The 15,789-nt window shown below is 59.0% G+C and overlaps 1 long non-coding RNA gene across 1 annotated transcript; it reads right to left on the reverse strand.

Moving 5' to 3' along the window:
- Nucleotides 1-2,771: 2,771 nt before the first annotated feature.
- On the reverse strand, nucleotides 2,772-7,592 carry LOC146405007 (uncharacterized). The gene is made up of 2 exons (XR_014836677.1): nucleotides 7,186-7,592; nucleotides 2,772-5,967 (listed from the first exon to the last, which is right to left on the reverse strand). It is a non-coding gene; the product is annotated as an uncharacterized LOC146405007 (long non-coding RNA).
- Nucleotides 7,593-15,789: the final 8,197 nt, after the last annotated feature.

A 15,789-nucleotide genomic window follows, 5' to 3' on the forward strand; every position in this document is an offset into this window, starting at 1 on the left:
AACGGCCTGGGGCTTCCCTCCTCCAGGGGCTCGGGTCCGAGGGAGCGTGGGGGCCCCTCCTTCTGCGGCTCGTGAGCTGCTACCCCCGCCCGCTCCTGGCTTTGCAGCCTGACTCCGGGAAAGGGTCTGCCCTCAGAGGCAGCTCTGGACAAGCAGGGTGGGGCCTGGGGGCCGCTCCCTTTGAGGGACCCCGCCGCCCTCCTCACTTCACTTCTCTTTCCTGGGGGGCACTTGCCGGTCTCTTAAATTTGAAATGAGCTGATGGACCCCGAGTGTCCCACCTGACCCCAGCAGAAGCACGTCTGTCTGGCTCACGTGGCTCATGCACAAAGAGGGAGCGCGCTCCGGCCCCGAGACGGAAGTCCACATGCTACCACATCGAAAATCAAAGTGTGGGGGCAACCACGTGGAATTAAAGGAAACATCAACAACAGAGAGATAGCTATCTGGAAAATCTGAACATTTAGAAACTAAGACACAGTTTTTTTTCTTCTTAAGGTTGCACCTGCGGCACATGGAAGTTCCTGGGCTAGGGTTCAAATCAGAGCCGCAGCTGCAGTCCTACACCACAGCCACAGCAGCTCGGGATCCTTAACCCACTGAGTGAGGCCAGGGATCGAACCCGCAACCTCATGGATAGTAGTCAGTTTCATTACCACTGAGCCACAGTGGAAACTCCTTCTATGTTTATTTTTTTAAAAAAGAAGTTTTGGAGTTCCCATTGTGGTCCATGAGTTCCCATGACAGGAACTCCTTATTGTGTATATATATATATATATTTTTGTCTTTTCTGGGGCTGCACCACGGCATACGGAGGTTCCCAGGCTAGGGCTCTAATCAGACCTACACCAGAGCCACAGCAACGCGGGATCCTTTAACCCACTGAGCGAGGCCAGGGATCGAACCCGCAACCTCATGGTTCCTAGTTGTATTTGCTAACCCCTGAGCCACGACAGGAACTCCCTTACTTTATTTTTTAAAAAAAGAAGGGTTGGTGTTCCCAAGTGGCTCAGTGGTAATGAACCCAACTGGTATCCAGTTGGCATCGATCCCTGGCATCGCTCAGTGGGTTAAGGATCCCACGTCGCCATGAGCTGTGGTGTAGGCTGCAGACGTGGCTCAGATCCCACGTTGCTGTGGCTGTGGTGTAGGCCGGTGGCTACAGTTCCAATTCGACCCCTAGCCTGGGAACCTCCGACATATGCTGCACCTGCAGCCCTAAAAAGAAGACAAAATAATATTAAAATTTAAAAAATTAAAAATAAAAATTAAAAAATTAAGATTAAAATTAAAAAATAAAAATAAAAATAAAAAAATAGAAATAAAATAAAAGTAACAAATAACGAATATGATGCAAACTATTGCCTTTTGAATGGATAAACATTGCGATTCTGCCGTACACATTGGGAACTATCTAGTTGCTTCTGACGGAGGATGATAGAGGATAATGCCAGAGAAAGAACGTCTACACGCGTGTGTGACTGGGTCACCATGCTGTACAGTAGGAAATCGACAGAACACTGTAAACTGGCTGTAAAGGAAAAAAGTGAACTCACTAAATTAAAGATAAACAATAAATTAAATATAATAAAAAGGAAAATTTAATAAATTTAATAAAAATAAAAAATAAAAATAAAGGAAACATTAAAATTAAAATTAAAAAATAAACATAGAAATTTAAAAAATTAAAATTAAAATTACAAAAAAAGTTATTGGATGGCTGCACACCTGAAATTAACATGTTGTGTTAGTTTTGGGTGTACAGCAGAGTGAATCGGCCACACATACACATATGAGTCAATTCTTTTTCAGATTCTCCCCGCACAGGCTGTCACAGAGGATTGAATCCATTTTCTGGGGCCACATGGTAGGTCCTTACTACTGACCAGTTAGGGCTACCGTGGTTGTATATACAAGTCCCAACCTCCCTATCCATTCCTCTCCCCCAGGTTTCCCCTTTGGTAACCATAAGTTTGGTTTTAAAATCTTTGAGCCTGTTCCTATTTTGTGAATAAGTTCTTTTGCATCATTTTTATTAGATTCCACATGTTAGTGATCTTATGATATTTGTCTTTCTCTGGCTGACTTACTTCACTTGGTATGATAATCTCTAGGTTCATCCATGTTTCTGCAAATGGAATTGCTTCATTTTTTACGGCCGAGTAATATTCCATTCTATGTATGTCCCACATCTTCCTTATCCAGTCCTCTGTCATGGGACATTAAGTTTGCTTCCATTACTTGGCTACTGTAAATAGTTCTTCAGTGAAAACTGGGGTGCAGGGATCCTTTCAAATTATCATTTTCTCTGGGTACGTGCCCCGGATTGGGATTTGCTGGATCATATGGTAGTTCTATATTTAGTTGTTGTTGATTTTTTTTTTGCCATGCCTGGGGCATTTGGAAATTCCCTGGCCATGGATTAAACCCAAGCCACTGCAGCGACCATCATGCGGGGTCCCTAACACGCCATCTGCCTCAAGAGGGCTGCTATATTCACTCTTCTGAGGAGCCTCTAGAATGTTCTCCACAGTGGTTGCACCAATCTACTCTCCCACCAGCAGTGTAGGAGGGTTCCCTGTTCCCCGCACCCTCTCCAGCATTTACTGTTTGTAGACGTTTTGATGCCGGCCATTGTGACTGGTGTGAGGTGGTACCTCGTGGTAGTTTTGACTGGCGTTTCTCTAATGATGAGTGACGCTGAGCCTCAAACTCGTACCAGAGGCCCGTGCAATGAGACAAGTAAAAGAAATGAAAGATACTCAGATGGGGAAGAGCTGAATGGAATATTTTATGAAGAAGTCTACATTTGCAGATGATATATTTATGCATGTAGATAACCCTGAGGATTAAAATATCTACGGGAAATAATAAATAAATTTATAAACCTTGCAGGATATAAGATAATAGACAAACCCCAAAGGCATTTCTATATAGTAGAATTGGACTGTAGAATGAAATGAAAGAAAGCAGCTCAATTGACAACAGCACCATAAATAAAATACTTAGGCATCGAGTTAGCGGAAGCTGCCGGAGATGCGTACACTAAAGGCTACGAGATATTACGAAGCGAAACACAAAGGCTGAAGTAAGTGGAAACCTCCGCCGCGCTCACGGTGGAGGATCTGACATTGGGAACGTGGTCGCCTCCCCAGATTCATGCGGATTCAACGCAATACCAGTCAAATTCCTGACAGCTTTGTCGGAAAAACTTGCAAGGAGATTTTAAGTTCATAATGAAAAGCCAAGGGCCTGGTGTAGCCAAGTAATTCTGAAAAGTGAAGACTAAGCTGGAGGCCAGTATTACCTGGCTTCAGGAAAATGTTAGGTAGACATAGTTTACATTGGTTACTACTTATATCATTGTAACGATAGAGTCTGTATAATTAGCAGTGGAGGCCAGTGGTCTAAAGACAGTCTACGGGAGTTCCCTGGTGGCTCAGTGCGTTGAGGATCCAGCGTGGTCACTGCAGTGGCTCGGGACACTGCTGGGATTCGAGTTTAATCCCTGGCCCGAGAACTTCCTCATGCCACTGGCACAACCAAAAAAGAAAAATAGAAAGACAAAGATAGATGTACAGACCAGTGCTGTAGGATGGAGCGCCCAGCAATCGACGAAGGCAGTGAAGAGGGTGACGGGAGCATTTCTAACGAATAATGCCACGTGACTGCCTCTCTGTGTGGATCAGAAATGAATCCTGACCCTTAGCTGGCACCACATACCAATCTCACAACCTAAACGCAAGGGCAAAAAGTGTTACATTTACAGAAAAAATATAGAAGAAAATATTTATGACATCGAGTTAGGCAAAGATTTTCAAAGAATACACAGAAAGCACAAGATGGGAAAGAAAAAAGTCCAATAAAATAGACTTAAGATTAAAAACTTTTGGGAGTTCCCCTCTGGCTCAGTGATAACGAACCCAACTGGGTTCCATGAGGATGTGGGTTCAATCCCTGGCCTTGCTCAGTGGGTTAAGGATCTGGTGTTGCTGTAGCTGTGGGGTAGGCTGGTGGCTACAGCTCCAATTAGATCACTAGCCTGGAAACTTCCTTATGTGGAGGGTGCGGCCCTAAAAAGCAAAAAACAAACAAACAACCCCCCCCCCAAACTCAAAAAACTTTTGCTCTTTGAAAATCAAAAAGTTGCAGGGAGTTCCCATTGTGTCTCAGTGGTAACAAAACCGTCAATATCCATGAGGATGTGGGTTTGATCCCTGGCCTCGCTCAGTGGGTGAAGGAGCTGCGTGGCTGTGGCTGGGGTGCAGGCCGGCAGCTGCAGCTCCAATTTGACTCCTAGCCCGGGAACTTGCAAATGCCGCAGGTGTTGCACTAATAAAAAAAGAAAGAAAGATGTATTTACCAGAGGCAAGCCACAGTCTGGGAGAAAATTTTGCAAAACAAATGTCTGCAGAGGAACATATATCCAGCCTATGTCAGGAACGCGTACGCAACTCAACAGAAATGCTAAAGCATTTAATTAAAAATAGGCAAAAGATTTGTGGGATCCCTCGCAAGATGCAACAGAGGAAAGGCCTACATTTGCGTCCGGGCTGCCCGTCCCCGGTCTGCCGTTGGCTGGTGGGCATAGCAGAGGTGGTGGGAGCTCCCTGGCCGCCAGTAAGAAAGTGCAGAGATGTACCCGACTCCACACACGGGTCACGAGACAGGATGGGAGCACGTCGAACGCGCGCTTGCGACGCCACCCGGTGCTCCACTCGCGGGGTTTCCCCAGGTCGGAGGAAACCCTCGGCCTCCCAGAGACGCACGTGCGTGTGCAAAGCAGCATCCTTCAGGACTTCCGAGCACGGGGACCAGGGCGTAGGCCCCGCTCCCGGGGAAGGGTGGACCGGGGACCGCATCCTGGACGCTGCGGCACGACTGCGCGGGAACGAGGGACACTGTCGCTGTAGGCAACCCGGGCGGGTTTCGAAAGCGTCCTTCGTTGGGCGGTTTCGAATCCAAAGGACCGTGGGATTCGGTCCGAGGGAGTCGAAAACGACACACCCGGGGAAAGAGAGCCCAGCGCTGCTTTGCTGGGACACGGGATCCGGAAAGGGACCAGGTGCGCAATGACACCAAGAAGCCTTTGAGTTTCTCCACCCTGACGGTGGGGGAGGCCACACCACGGCCTCCAATGACTACGACTCACCCGGCTGTACAGACGCCACGTCTCCGGCAGGACCGTTCTGTTGCGGGGCAGTGACAAGTGCCCCTGGATCTTGGTGGCCTGTGGCAACAGAAGTTTCTGGGCACCCGGGGATGTCTTCTCACTCCAGGACCTCGGGTGACGGGGCTGCTCTCGTCCTTGCAATCTCGTCTGTCGTCTAGAGGGTCCCGCCTGGTGCCACCGTCCTAACAGAGGGTCCCTGGCTGCTGGCAGCCACCAAGGCCTGGAGGCGAGTTTTGCTCTGTGAACAGGAGGGGGAGCCAGCAACACCTGGCGATTTCCAGGGACAGAATTCAGGAGAAAAACCCCTAACAGAGGCAGAAAAAGCCCTGATGAAAGTAAACAACTTGTCTTCACTTTAAAAAAAAGCAAATTTAGACTAGGCGGGGACGCTCCTCTCTGCCAGGAGTTATCCGTCAAACCTGGCAGCAAACATCAGATTAGGGCTGCAGCTTTAGAGTCGTTGCCAGGAACCGCAGGGAGGCGCTCCCGCGGCTCAGCAGGTTAAGAACCCGACTAAGTATCCATGAGGATGCAGGTTCGATCCCTGGCCTCGCGCGGGGGGTTAAGGATTCGGTGTTGCCGTGAGCCACTGCATAGTCACAGATGCGGCTTAGATCTGGTGTTGCTGTGGCTGTGGTGCAGGCCGGCAGCAGCAGCTCCGATTCGACCCCTAGCCTGGGAACCTCCAGATGCCGCAGGCTTCTTCATAAAGAATAAAAAGAAAAAAATAGAAAGTCAGGGAAAATGGAGCTTGTGCACAACGCTCGCTTTGGGTCCGTGGGGTCTGGAAGTTACTGAAAAACAAGAAAAACAAATCAGGATTAGGAAAGAGCTGCTGTGATTCGAAGACACTATAATCATCAAGACGGAGAAGCCAGGAGGAGCTGAGTAACCGCGCTGGGTGCGAGGTGGCTGAAAATAAATGCCCAAGACAGGTAGCAGTTCTTTAACGACCATGTAGAGAAAACCACAGGAGCCCACCCCAGTGACACAGCCGCAAATCCTGCTAGATTCCTGAGACTCAATCAACCAAAATATGTCTCTGGCTATTAAGAGGAAATTACTCTGCCTTTACTGGAGGGCACACAGGAAGGGCTTATTAACGGGAGAGGGACACGCCCTGCTCACGCAAGGGAAGATTCGATTTTGAAAAATAATCCCGATTCTTGGCAAACAGCTGTATAAACCCAACAAAACGCTTTTCATGACCCAGTATAAAAAGTGGAGTTTTTCCTGGACTCAGCAGGCTGCTCCCACAGCCCCTGTGAGAGCCAAGAGCCAAGAGTTTCAAAGAAGCTCCAGGCTGGGAGGCTGGTCTCCCTGCCTGCTTACTCCCAAGGCAGCGGGGCCTTGGTGCCGGGATAGGCCCGAGGGCCGCTGGAACAGACCACAGGCCACAACAACGACCCCGTGGGACGGGGCCCCCACAGCTGTGGGCGCGGCGGGGCGGGGCGGGCCTCCAGCCCCAGATGCCGGGACAGCGTCTCTCCAGGGGAGCTGGAATGAGGGCTGCACCTCACGTCCCACATTCGGATCAGATACTAGTGGCTTAGAAAACTAAATACGAAAAGTGAAACTTTAAAACGTTCAGGAGAAAACAATGTTTAATGTTTATGACTTCGGGGCCGGCGGAGGGGGGGGGAAGATTTCTTAACCGAGTCACTAAGATCACAAGCCATCAGTGTCGCAATGGAGCCACTTGACAATCCTGTTTGAAAAAACTCCACCAAGTAAAACTGCAGGCCAAAGACCGACGAAAGGTCCATGTGCGTGACGGACGAGGTCCAGCGTCCAGAGGGCGAAAGAACACCCACAATGGCCGGCACCAGCAGGACCCCCGGGGAAGGAGGGGGGGAAGGGGGGAGGGGGAGGGAGGGATGGGGGGAGGGGAGAGGGGCGGCGGGAGGGTGGATGGAGCCCCCCCGGCCAGCACAGAGTCCAGGCCCAGCAGGCTTTGGGCTCCTGGACAAGCCTCCCCCCCGCCCCGGGCTTCGGGGCAGAGGGCAGCTTACCTTCTTTTTGGCACAAATGACAAAATAAGCAACAAGCCAAGAGGCTTGACCCCTGGGATCCAGGAAGTGCAAGAGAAACCACCGCCGGACCCGTTTGCCCGCTGGCGCTTCTCCCAGGGGCTGTCTGGCCAGGAGCCAGGGCGGCACAGCCACTCTGCTGGTGACAGAGAGCAAGAGCCCCAGGCGGCCTGCGTGACCCCCTCCCCGGAAGGCAAAGAAGGGGCCCTGAAACCAGATCCAGGAGCCCAGTCTGCGTGACCGGCTCGGACCCGATTTTGCATCACTGCGGCCGGTCTTTCTGGTCTTCCTGCTGCGGCAGCGCGTTTGCGGCTGCGGGCACGTTAGGAAACTCAGGGACCCGGGACCCAGGAGAGCGGCCGCCTCTGGGCGGCGGGGAGAGGGCTGGGGAGGGCCCCTGGTTTGTGCCGTCATGTTTATTTCTCAACCTGAAAGTATCTGGAGCTGCAAGGGCAGCTGGCTAGTACTGGTTGGAGCCGGACCTTGGGTACGTGGCGTCCTCAATTCTCGTCTCCACCGCGGGTTTGAAATTACCCCTCATGGGGGCGGTGCAGCCAGACAGGACCACAGGAGACCAGCGCCAGAGGCGGGGGGTGCTCAGGCCTAGGCAGCCGAGGGTGCGTGGACAGCAGGCCGGCGTGGCCCTGTGCCCCTCCCTGGCCCGTGGCCTGTGACCAGGGGGCCGGAGCAGGGGCCGCAGGTGCGACCAGGCTCTGAGACCCTCATGGGCGCAGTGGACCCCGGGAGACGCTCGGCCAGGCTGTGCCGATGGCTCGAGTGAGACCCGGCCTGGTTAGGGCTCTGCCGCCCCCCGCCCCCCGAGGATTTTCTCTCTGGGGATCGAGGCTGGACTCACCGTCTCCCCTTTTTTGCCGTAGGTGGTCCTGGGCTGAGCTGTGTCCCGCGTCACAGGTAGGAGCTCTGAGCGCCAGCGCCCAGAGCGTGACCGCTCCCAGATGAGTCCACGGAGACTGAGGTCAAATGAGGCCACGGAGTCGGGGGGGGGGGGTCCTGGTCCAGGTGACCGGGGTCCTTAGAGGCAGAGGACGTGAGGACACAGACACACACAGAGGGACGGCCTGAAAGGACACGGGGGGACTCGGCCGTCCACAAGCCCGGGAGAGAGGCTTCGGGAGGGACCAGCCCTGTGCACACCCCAGCTTGGACTCCAGCCCCCAGAACTGGGGACAATAAGCCACAAAGCAGTTTTCTTTCTTTTTTCTTTTTTGGCCTCCCTGTGGCATATGGAGCTCCCTGGCTAGGGATCAGATTCGAGCCACAGCTGCCACGTACACCGCAGCTGCAGTGACCCCAGAAGCTTTAACCCGCTGTATGGGCCGGAACTGAACCTGCATCCTAGGGACTCCGCAAAGGACTGTTTAAGTTGCCCTGGGAAACGCACCGTCATGCAGCCATGGACAGAACTGAAGCTGGGAGAGGGCCCTGGGGCTTTCAGGCCAGCACTGGTTTGCATCCCACACAGAGCCCACCCCTGCCAAGCTGGGGGATGCTAGGGGAGATGGCACTGGCTCAGCGTCCCCAGCTAAGGGGGCACCAACTTCCTGTGGGAGAGAATCCTGAGGCACCAATGTCATTCCATTAACAGATGGCAAAACCCGCTGAGCCGGCTGGCAACCCTGGGGGTCACGCAGCTGGGGGAGGCGGCTCCCTATAGCCCTGACCCCCGAGACCCTGGCCTGGGCTGGGTGGGGGATGGGGCCACAGGGACAAGGCCAGGCTGCCCCAGCTCCCCGGGTGGCCCTGGAAGGAAGCGTCTGCTCTGTCCTGGCCGGAGGCGCTTCCCTGACTTCTGGGTGCCAGCTCCATCCCAGAGCCACACGCGGCCGGCCTCACACACACTCTTTCTGCCACGTGGCTGATAGGAATGGGTGCCAGTCCCGCAGCCAAGCCGCCTCCTGCGCCATTGGAGGGCAGCTGGGCATTTTTCCTCCCCAGTCGCCTCAGTGGTGGCCCCAGGGAGGCGGAGGACAGCATCACCGCATCGGAGGGCCTCCCGGCGGCCTGGGGCCAGCGCTGTCCTCTCATCTTGACGTCCACGAGGACCAGGAAGCGGCTGCTGTGAGTCAGCATCTCTGGGGCAGCGAGGGATCCGGTTGTCTTCCCGCTTCCTGCTCAGGGACCTGCCTTGCGGGGTTGCGGGCAGGGCAGGCCGAGGGCCAGGAGACCCCACGCCCCTCCAAGGCTCCTGCTTAGCCAGATTCCTCCCTGGAGAGCCTGGACAATGCCCCTCCGAGGCCTGAGTGCTCTGGCGCCTGCCCCCAGCACCGCCTGAACCAACCCCTCTAAGGTCTGGAGAGTTGGCCCCCCAACCTTTTTTTGTGTGTCTTTCGTTTTTAGGGTTCCCAGGCTAGGGGTCCAATCAGAGCTACAGCTGCCAGCCTACACCAGAGCCACAGCAACGCCAGATCGGAGCCGTGTCTGTGACCTACGTCGCAGCTCATGGCAACAGCAGAGTGAGGCCAGGGATTGAACCCATATCCTCATGGATGCTAGTCAGGTTCGTTACCTGCTGAGCCATGGCGGGAACTCCAACCCACCCCTTCTTGAAGGTGGGGGCCCCCAGAAGGAGCGGATGGACTCCTGCTGCTCAAGGCGCCTGTCTGCCCTGCTCTGGCCGCACCCGCACCCACACCCGGTCCTGAGCGGCCGTGAGTGGCGTTGCAGTAACTGTTCAGGCCACGTTCTTGGCGCCTGCGACCTGTCCCCCTTGAGAGCAGACGGGCTTCTTCCCAGGCCGAGGCCCTGCGCGTCCTCCAGCTCGTGCGAGCTGCCCCCGGGGGTTGCGGGCCTCCAGCGGGAGCCTCCTGGCGGGAGTTCCGTTGGTCCGGGCGCTTCACGCTGCTGCGTCCGGGGACCGGGTTTGCCATGTCTCTCTCGTTTGCCTGCCTCTGAGTCCCTCTGAGCCCTTTTTAAACGTCCATGTATTTCATTCATTTATTTTTGGCCGTGCCCGCGGCATGGGGAAGTTCCCGGGCTAGGGACCGAACTGGCACCAGGGCAGCGACCCGAGTTGCTGCAGTGACAACGCTGGATCCTTAACCTGCTGAGCCACGACGGGCCGTCCCCTCTGGTTTTCTACTGTGGAAGCCTTTCCACTGTTACTTTAATGCTCTCTTCTTACAACTGAATTTCGTTTTTATTTGTGGTAAGAAAGACGCGGCATGGAAGCTACCACTGTAACCCTTCCCAGGGGCAGCGCGGGGCTTGAAGCACTCTGGTGGGCGGTGTTACCTTCCCCACCGCCTCCAGAACTTTCCATCTTCCCACACCGACACTCTGCCCGTGACATACCCACCCCCTCCCCCAGCCCGCCCGCCCCGCCTCACCGTCGGCCCCCGTCTCCGCGCCTGGCCGCCCTCCTGAGAGGGATCGCGAGGCCCCTGGCCCTGCGCCCTGCGTCTCCCTGAGCACCGCGCTCCTGGAGACCACGACGCCAGCCTGTGCCAGGCCTGCCTTGCTTTGTAAGAAGAAATAACGCCCGCTTGGGATGGACCGCCCTGCGTCCGTCACCCGCGGTGTCCCCTGGGTGGACCGCCCTGCGTCCGTCACCCGGCGGTGTCCCCTGGGTGGACCGCCCTGCGTCCGTCACCCGCGGTGGCCCCTGGCTGGACTGCCCTGCGTCCGTCACCCGGCGGTGGCCCCTGGGTGGACCGCCCTGCGTCCGTCACCCGCGGTGGCCCCTGGGCGGCCTCCACCTCTCGGCTGCTGTGAACAGAGCTGAGCATGGCCCCACGTCCCTGCTGCTTTGGGGACCCTCCAGGGTCTCCTTGAGGAGGAAGGAGCGGAGCCCCGGCCCTCAGACCCACGTGACCCACCAGCTGGGCGTGTGCGGGAGGGAGGACAGAGTCCAGGAGCGCAGGTCACCGCCTGTCTGGTGACCACATCTCTGCTGACGTCTGACCTCCGAACTCCAACCTCACGGCCCAGGAGCCTTTTGAGGGTTGAGACCAGAGAGCAGCCGCCAGGCCTTCACCAGCCTGCCTCCCCGAGGCCTTCTACGGCCCCCTCGCGGCCCAGCTGCCCGCCCGGCCGGCAAGGCAGCCTGGAGCTCCCCCCTGGCGTCTCGGTGTGTCCGTGTCTTGCGGCCTGTGTCTCTCTGTCCCCCTCTGTCTCTGTCTCTCCCTGCGTCTCTCTCAGACCACTCCCCATGCTGGGCACTGACCGGTGACTGCGTCACTAGATAGAGCTCAGTTAAAACCCCATAAATCTCATAACTAAATAGGGTGGCCAGGCCAGCCCTGTGCGCAAACAAGAGGCCTCCGTGTGGCCTCCACCCACTGGTGGGGAGGGCGGGCTGGTCCTCCAGGCTCAGCGCCTTCCCTCCAAACCCGCCGGCACCTCCCAGCCCTGAGTCCTCCCCGGGGGCCGTGTGGTGATTCACAGGGGTGGGGGAAGGCTGGGGCAGGGGCCCAGAGGGGCAGTGAGCCGAGGAGCGTGGCTGGGGGTCCCACGCGAGAGGCAACGTGACGGGGTACACGGCCACCCCACGCCCCCGGAGGGCCATGATGTCAGGGAGCATGTCGTGGGGTCAGAGGCCTGAGGCCCACGCTGACCCTCAGAGAGAGCGTCCCTGAGGGGCCGAGCTTCCCTTTCGGACACCTTTTCAGCAAAAGCCCAGCCACGTCTCAGAGCCACAGGGAACCACCACCTTCCTGTCCACGGTGAGCTGCCCGCGGCCCCGGGCGCGCGGCCAAGGGCACGGCCATTGTCCCTCTCTGCGTGTCCTCCCGTCCTCCTGCGTCCTGGGCCACCGGGAACCCACTCTGACCCGTCCTGCAAATCACCTTCCCTCCCGGGATGGTGCCTGACAGGGCCGAGCCGCCATGCAGGGGGGCAGCTCGGCCTCGTGGTTTGCCAGGAAGGACCAGCGCGGGGAGGAAGGGTGGCCTTGCCGTGTCACCCCGTCAGCTGCCCGGCCGGGCCCCGGACGAGGTGGGGAGGGGCAGAAGGGAGGGACCATTGCTGGAGGCAGAGCTGGCGGGTTCCCACCAGGGCCCTGACCTCGGTGCCCCCGAGCACCTCCAGCGGGGCCTGGCAGAGCCAGGGCTCCGTGTAGACCCTGCCCCCACCCCTCTGCCTCATGCCGCCTGCCACTGCTGAGCCCTGTGCCGGAGGGTGATAGGGAGGGCGGGGAGGGCTTCCCTCTGAGGCCCCCCTGCGGCCTTGCTGGGGAAGCCCTGGGAGGGAGGCGTGAGGCTGTGGCTGGGCCCAAGGCCACCCTCCTGCCCTGCGGGTGCCCCAAAGGTGCAGAGGGTGGGACCCTGCCCCCAGGCCCTCCTATGGGCAGGCCAGCCCAGTGGCCGCTGGAGGTGCTCGGGGGCCGCAGGACAGCAACCCTGGGCCCAGCATCCCCCTGGCACCAATTGTGGTCCGGTCTGGTCACCACCTGTTTGGCATGAGGCCCAGGAGGGCAGGCCTGTCCATCTCATGCTCCCCAGCCCCCACCTCCAGGGACAAGGAAGGTGTCCCCAGGGCAGCGGGCCAGGCACAGGGTCCCCGAGGCCCTCAGAAGAGGAGGGGCTCAGGCAAGTTGAGGACTGCCCTGTCCCCAGCCTGCAGGTGGCTGTCACCTCACCCTCCAGTGCCTGGGCCACCATGGCTAACTGACAGGGCCTCCTCTCTTCCGCACAGGCCCGAAGGGGCCGCAGCCCCCAGGTGAGCACCGCGCCGGGCAGCCCAGAGCGCAGGGCCCAGGGCTGCGTAAGGAGTGCCATCAGCCTAGCCTCCCCCCTGACTTGCCAGGAGGGGTGGGGACTCCAACGGGGCTTTCAGGGTTGGGGCACCTGGAGACCCCTGACCCAGCCATGTCCCTGCCTTGGCAGCTACAGGGCCGTCTGGTCAACCCTCGGGCGGGGCCCGGTGCCTGGCCACAGGTGCGTTCCCAGGGCCAGAGCCCCATCGACTGCCTTTGTTCTATCAGGGAGGGACCTGAATCGATCCGTTTCTTCCCTGAGAAGAGGCCTGCCTTTCACAGCCCCGGGGCCAGGCCCTCGCGCCCCACACGCATGGCCGCAGCTCTGACCCAGGCCCCCCAGGACCCGGACTCGCGGCCCCCAGGCCGGAAGAGGTCCTGGATGAGCCCCAGAGGGCGGGCACGCTGCCTCTGTCTTTTCTGCTAAAACCCCCCTTCGGGGAAGCAGCGCCCCGCTAATCCCCGCTGACGCGGCCACAGCCTCAGACGGACATCGTGCTGGGCGCCTGGGGACGGTCCTCTCCGCCCAGAGTGCCGGCCTGGGCCCCCCACACCCGCCCCCGGGCAGCCCCGGGCTCGGCCGCCGGCGTCCAGCGCGCAGTGGGCTCAGTAAGGAACCGCCGCACAAGGAAGGGAGAGAAGGCCCCACGGTCCACCGGACCCGCGTCCGCCGCGGCCCCCAGGACGTCCCCAGCCTGGGGGTCAAGTCCGTCTGTTGGACCGGGCTGGGCCGGGCTGTGCTGTGTGGGGAGCCGGGCCCAGGGCTCGGCCGGGACCGCGTTCTCGCCTCCCTCCCTCTGCCCTCACCAGGGCCCTGCGGGCTTCGCCTTCTCTAGATCGTGTCAGCTGGAGGGTTGATTTATTTCAATTTTTTAAAGTTGTGGCAAGACGCACTTACCATAAAACTTACCACCTTAACCACACGCACCTGTCGATTTCTGTGGCACTGAGCGCATTCACGCGGCCGTGTCACCTTCGCCGCCGCCCAGCTCTAGAACTTTCCGTCTTCCCGAATGGACCCTCTGCCCCATGGAACACGCCCCCGCCCCTCCCCTGGCCCTGCCCCGCCGGCTCCTTCCTGTGTCTGTGGATCCGGCTCCTCCAGGGACCCCGTGCGTGGGCTCACAGAGTGTGTGTCCCTCTGTGACCGAGCGTCGTGTCCCCGAGGCCCGTCCTGTGGCAGCTGCGTCAGGACCGCCTCCCTTCGAAGGCTGAGTGACGCCCCGTGTGGTGGGTCCACTCGGCCTGGATGGGCCCTGGGTTCCCTCACCTCCTGGCGACTGTGACGCCGCTGTGACCACGGGTGTGCAAGGGGCCGGCTTCCTGTATCAAGTGGACGGGCGTGATCTGGGGTCACAGGAGACCCACGGAAGGGCGCAGCAGCAGGCGTGCAGCCCTGGGGCCCAGCTGGAGCGGATGGGGCTGAGGCCGCAGGCCTGCAGCTGGTGGGAGACCCCGGCCCCGCCCTGGGACCCTGGGAGGTGGCAGAGGCCCCTTGGTGGATGTGGTCAGACCCCCCGGGGGAGTGGGGGCAAGTCCCTCGTGTGGGCTGGGGCCCGAGACGTCCTGCCGGTTCGGGGAGATGCCGGGCGACCCCTGCCCTTTGCAGGCACTGCCAGCAGGCGTGGGGTGGGCAGCCGGCACAGTGGCCTCAGCCACCAGGTGTCTTGGGACAGGTTCCACAGGCCCTGAAAACCCCAGATCTGTGCTCGGGTCGGCTGCAGACGTCAGCCTGACCCCAGGGAGGGCATGAGCACAGGCCACAGGCGGCCGAGGCCGGAGCCGGGTCTGACTCCGAAGGAAACGCCCTCTGGGAGGGCATCCCGCACGGCCTGTGTGGACCGCGTCCACGCGAGGCCCCGACCCCGCCGGGTCAGCCTCGCATCTGCCCTGGGCTGCTGAGCGCTTCCCACAAAGTCCTCAGGTCGCTGGAGCACTGGGGACCGGGCACATCCCCGGTCTCTTCATGTCTGCGTCCGCAGTGACCCCCGATGGACGTGCCCGTGCCGCCAGGAGCCGCCAGGCCCCGCTCTAGACGGACCCCAGGTGCCGGTTCTCCAGCCCCGCTCTCGGCCCCGGCCAGGTGCAGGCCACGCATCCCTGAGGCCTCCCAGCCCCCAAGGGAGGACACGGTCCCTGCCTGGCAGCTCTGCCTGTGCCCTGCCAGACGTCTCGGCAGCTCAGAGCAAAAGGCTCTGTATGGCCCACGTCTTCTGCCCAGTGCCCACCCTGTCCCCCTGTCATCGTTCTGGGGGGAGGGGCTTCTGTGGGGACACTGGTGCTTAATGTTTGGCACCTGCTGTCCCCTCCCCCGCCCCCACAATGGTCCAAACTCTTCCCAAGTTTGTCTCTGGCAGACACTGTCCTGTGCTCTCAGCGGGTGACTGTCCCCCCAGCCCACATCGGAGCCTCCCTTGTCCGAAATCCTGAATGAAGGAGGGAGACTCATTTGCGCTCACCACCACCCCCCAGCCCCGAGCAGCGCCCCCGCCTCCCCCGGGGGAGGGGAGCATGACCTCACGTTGAAGGGCAGAGTCCCCACCCGGCAGCGCTTGGCACAGCTGCCCCGAGGCCCGAGGCTGGAGTCAGGGCTGGTGCTGCTCGGCCTGGCTGAGCCCCGACTCTCAGGTGACACAGGCTGGGTGGGTGAGGGGCCACCCGACACCTCGAGGAATCTGCCCCATCTCAGGGCCTTCCTTGCGGGTGCCCAGCGCTCATGCTGTCAGCTGGCCCAGTTGGCGGGGGGCAGACATGGGGGTGCAGGTGCACCTGCCCTGACGCTCCATGTGCCACCGGGGCCTGAGCCCAGTCACCCGGCAAGCATGGCTGCCCAGAGCTGCCCAAGTGGAGGAGGCGGGCCCAGGGTGTGGGAA

The sequence above is a fragment of the Sus scrofa genome, chromosome 2 (assembly GCF_054392235.1).
Source record: "Sus scrofa isolate SSC_HxYL_T2T_F1_AM1 chromosome 2, Sscrofa_HxYL_maternal_Yorkshire_Landrace_v2.0, whole genome shotgun sequence".
Classification (NCBI taxonomy): Eukaryota; Metazoa; Chordata; class Mammalia; order Artiodactyla; family Suidae; genus Sus; species Sus scrofa.